This window comes from Anneissia japonica, unplaced genomic scaffold, assembly GCF_011630105.1.
Source record: "Anneissia japonica isolate Jap-2015-1 unplaced genomic scaffold, ASM1163010v1 scaffold7587_len162328_cov177, whole genome shotgun sequence".
Taxonomy (NCBI): Eukaryota; Metazoa; Echinodermata; class Crinoidea; order Comatulida; family Comatulidae; genus Anneissia; species Anneissia japonica.
In genome coordinates, this window is record NW_022686739.1 from 73,183 (window position 1) to 78,614 (window position 5,432).

At 28.6% G+C, this 5,432-nt stretch overlaps 1 long non-coding RNA gene across 1 annotated transcript in view; it reads right to left on the reverse strand.

Moving 5' to 3' along the window:
* Positions 1 to 5,159: 5,159 nt before the first annotated feature.
* LOC117117296 overlaps positions 5,160 to 5,432 on the reverse strand; it is a 2,246-nt gene continuing 1,973 nt past the window's right edge. Inside the window, exon 3 of the long non-coding RNA XR_004446881.1 lies at positions 5,160 to 5,386. This is a non-coding gene — a long non-coding RNA (uncharacterized LOC117117296). The remainder of the gene's footprint in view (positions 5,387 to 5,432) is intronic.

Genomic DNA, 5,432 nt, shown 5'->3' on the forward strand with positions numbered 1-5,432 from the left:
TCCAGGCTATATTGGAGGACACAAACCATCCACTCCATGCCGACATTATAGGCATCGTTTTGTTAAGCGTTGTATAAGGACGGTGAATGCGCACACGGACCGTTACAAGTACTCGATCTACCCAGCTTGGATACGCAATTATAGTCTAAAGTATTTAAAAATACTGTAATTTAATATTGTACTGGCAGTCATGAGCTTATGTTATTTCCATTCGTTTGGACAATAAAGAAATTTGTATTTTTTGTCACTCTACTGTTGAAGAATATGCCTACTATGGTGAATTGAAAGCCCGAAAGTGAAAATAATTATGAAGTAGTTATATTTCAATAAGTAGGATTTTATGTTATTATGACGTAAAACTTGCTAGGATTGATAAGAATATTGATGGGTAATAAATGAGCTGAGCGAAATATGAGCGATGCTCCCTGGATCGAAAGCCATTAGCTGCACTTGAATCCTTAGTGAAAACACCATGGAGTACTAATTATACTAAAAAAGCACGTTCAAGTCTCTTTACTTTACTCCCAGTGAAATCATGACATTATTACTCATTTTAGTTAAATAAATACTATGCAGTATATCAGATTCTGCTCAATCACACAACTAGCTTAAAGAACATATCCTAAATTGCCCCTAATAGGCCTAGGCCTATGTCGTTCATTCCTCATATCATGAATTGGATATTTAAAACAATTAATGTTTTAAATATCCAACGAAAATCTATAAAAAAAATATATAACGGAAAAGGAAGATGTAAATCTATTACATTATTATTATTAAACATTAAATTCATTTCAATTATATATCTTTTACATTATGTTAGTGAATTTGAGGAAGTTGTGAGTTCAATCCTTTCCACTTGAAATCTGGAATTTCCTCTTAAATCTGCAGCACCAAGACACATTCCAAATATCTATTTACCGGGCCGACATTGATGTTTTAATGTGGCATGGTGGAAAAGGTGCTGATAATACAACATGTCAGCCTATTTCCCCTGAAAGTTATTGCATACTGCCGAACCGTGGAAACTACCATCAAAAAGGACAATTAAAACATGAATAAAATAAACACTCAATGCTATACAGAAGTTTAATTAATATTTTATTGCACATATAGAATGTATTGTACATATTGCACATATTTAATATATTATATTATATTATAATATATACATACATATATATATATATATATATATATATATATTGTATATAGTTTCAGGTATTTTTTACAGGTAGGTCTTTATAAAATATGACTGGATTTTTCGCATGTTTTTGCTGCTAAAACGTGAACAGGTCACATGAATTAATAAATTTAGATTAATTAACTTTCAAAAAGTTATGTACATTATTTCTTAAACTTTATCGTATAAAGCATTTGTCTCATTACCATTATCATATTTATTTATTTATATAACACGTTGATATAACCCATCTCCAATATGGGAATATTATCTGGGGAACATAAATGTAAACTGGAAACCCTTTGGAACCTTCAGAAAAAGGCTACCAGGGTCATAACTTTCTCAAACCCAAGGCAGACATCGAAACCATTATTTAAAAGATTAAATGTACTCAATATCCACCCAAGTTATAGGGTTTATTTCAAATGTTAGACGTGGCGTGTTCTCACAACGTGTTCTATATATTTCCCTATATTAGTCTAGATCCTTGCCCGATTACGTCTAGAAAGGGAGTTTACAGTTAAATTGGTAGAGTACGGAGGTGTGTAAAAGTTGGTCATTTATTAAATCAATCAATCAATCAACAACATTTATTTCTGACGTACATATCCATACGAATAAATATAATTAAAAAGAAAACTATATACTGTATGTAGGTGCTGTACAAGTTAATATCTTGAGCTAATACAACAGCAAATGCCATCTATGAAACATCTTTGAAAATATCAATGTAGAAGTAACTATGTCTGATACATAAGTGTTTTCTGATACATAAATTCTTGACAGCAAGTCGTATACCGATTTTCTTACAAAGACAAAGATAGACATGATCTTAGTCCACCAAGAGTAACCGCAATACATTATTGTTGCATACTTTTAACGAATTGATTGATTTACTCTGATAGGGGCTTATCTCTTATAAAAATCTTTTGCATGTAGGAGTATGTGTCTCTATGTTTTAGTCATTTAAAATACGTTCACAAAGCGATACAGTTTTCTGTTTTTAACGACAGAGAGCCCTAGACAATTGTTCTCAGAAATCTTTTATTAAGCTACTTCCACACTCAAGATCGACTATCAATTAGTGTATCACATACTAAAACCAAGTAGCCATGGTTGGAAGACTTCTTTAACCAATTTTCTTCAGTAATCACGAAGGTCACTGTCGTTGTTCAAGGAGAAAATTTAAAAATTAATTGTGTTTTCCAATTCGCAAAGTGGTATTATCAGCAGTTGATGCATTATATGGCCATCGAAGGTTAGTTTATTCATCCAAATTGTATAAAAAAAACTTCATAATTATTGCATACTAAGCATATAAAAATAATTACATATATATATATATATATATATATATATATATGTACATACTATATATCTTTATTATTCAGAGTACATTGTCTTTATAAGGCCTATACATCACTGTCATCCTACACATACAAACTAGAGAATATTATATAATGATAATTTTTTTTAGAAAAACGTCGAATTTTTTAAAGTGTTATAATCAGCAGTTGATGTAGTGAATGCCTGTCGAAGGTTAGTTAATTCATCAAAATTGTAAAATGAATTCGTAATTATATGAACCATGCAGCCTCTGTGGACTAATGGTTATGACGCTCGCCCTGACCGCGAGCCCATACAAAAATTTTCTATAGAATTCTATTAAAAAAATTCTATAGATTTTCTATATAGTATTCTATAGATTATCTATAGAAAATTTTATATAAATTCTATAGAATATTTCAAACAAATTCTATAGAAAATATATTTTTTCTATAGAAAACTTTGTAAATCTCTATGGAAAATAACAGCATTTCTATAGAAAACAACAAGTGTTTCTATAGAGAGTAATGCTGTTATAATTTCTTTTCTATAGAAAACTATTATTTTCTATAGAAATTGACAATACTTCTATAGAAAAGAACAGCATTTCTATAGAAATTATTGCAGATATATAATTTTTTCTATAGAAAACTATGTAAATCTCTATGGAAAATAACAGCATTTCAATAGAAAGTAACAGTTATAATTTCTTTTCTATAGAAAACTATTATTTTCTATAGAAATTCACAATACTTCTATAGGAAAGAACAGCATTTCTATAGAAAGTAACGCTGTTATAATTTCTTTTCTATAGAAAACTATTATTTTCTATAGAAATTGACAATACTTCTATAGAAAAGAACAGCATTTCTATAGAAATTATTGCAGATATAATTTTTTCTATAGAAAACTATATAAATCTCTATGGAAAATAACAGCATTTCTATAGAAAACAACACCGATATAATATATTTTCTATGGAAAACTGTATTATTCTCTTTAGAAATGTAAAGAATTTCTTTAGAAATAATGCTGATATATTATATTTTCTATAGGAAAAAAAAACAGCATTTCTATAGAAAATAACACTGATAAAATTAATTTTCATAGAAATTCACAGCACTTCTCTAGAAAATAACGCTGATATAATTTTTTTTATAGAAAACTGCATCGTTCGATCAATAAAAAATTGTTTTCACGAATAAAGAAAAAGTGTAAAAATAAAAAATCATAGGCCTACAAGATGATTGTAATGTACAAATGTGTTTTGGTAGTTCATGGCACTGCAGGAAACATGAAATGTTTGAACCCACTGTACAGAAATCCCAACAAAATGTATTCATTCTCAAGATCTTTATTTAACACACATTAAACATATATATCACAGTTCAAACAACCAAACTAAAATGCTTGCATTGTATCATTTAAATAGTAGAAAAAAAAAAAACGGGATTCAATATCTTAAAAGAATAAACTGCATTGAATTTGACTAGCATTATGAAGTCACACGATGTAGCACTAGTGGTATTGTGCAAACATATAAAGATTTATAAAAATAATTTTATATAATAGCTGTATTTACAGTAAATTGCAGGCCTATATAAAATATAAATATATTAAATAACATCAAAGTACTGTAAGCGATATTGATAAGGGTAGATGAAAGAAAAAGTTTTACATATTTTTATATACTATTACAGTACAGTATTGGATTTAACTTTACACACATTTAATAGATGTGAAAGACTCAAAAAAGAAATTTCAAAACAAAAGGTGGATAACCCTGCACTGTATGGATGGTTCATAATTATCAACAAATGTATAAACAGTATGCTAAGGGGGAAAAGGCCTAATACTAAATACAAAATTACATGAAAAGAATTTACAAAAGCTTAAAATATTGATTGAAATCGGTTTTCTAAATTTAATAACATGCCAATATGGATATATTTAAACCTAATTATGTATCTATGTACCCATTGAAAAAAAAGGCCATAGAGAACGGTATTGCAAAATCAACATTTTCCATGTATGTACACTTTAAAGGGGTTGTGGTGGCAAAAAAGAGTACTCTTTTAATACACTATGTTTTCAATTGTGATTGGCCCCTAAGTTTAAACTTTAAAGAAAAAATATACTCAGGTACTGTACTAAACCTACTAGAGCTACAAAATAAAATACAGTACTGAAATAATTGCTACTCACATAAATAAGAAAATATTGATTTTATGTACTGTACTGTACTGTACTGTATATACAATAATATGGCAAGACAAAAATATTTAAACGAATGTTATTTTTAAAGAAAATATGACAAGGGTAGATATAATTATTGATGTGAAAGTAGCATTTCTATTTGATAAAGCCAAGCTCTGGAGGACATAAATTTGTTGATATGTTGTAGAACTAATCTTTCTAAGCCTCAAAGTACATTTGACAAAAAACTTGGAAACAGTTAATGAGAGAGATACAGATTTTTGAATATTTAAAAACTGGGGAAAACTAAGGAGGGAAAAAGGGTGGTTATGTCTCTTTTTCCCTCAGTTTTTAAATATTAAAAAATCTGAATCTCATTAACCGCTTCAAAGTTTTTCATCTTTGGGTTTTAAAAAAATCAGTTTTACAACATAAAAAAAAAAACAAAAAAAAAAAAAACAAAACTTTTCTGAACCTAACTTTAAGACGGCCTACACACTGAAACATCAAATATAATAAAATACTACACAAATCTAATAAAACGAAGTTTGGAATTAAAGTTAAATAACAAATTTAATAACAAAAATGCATACATGGTATTCCCAATTTTTAGGCTTGTTTATTTTCTTTATTCTGTTTGGCAGAGACTGCCTCAAAAGAGTAGTTGAAGCCTCAGGAAATCTGGGGGTAAAAAAAATGCAAACAAATTGAATACTCTTATAGGCTT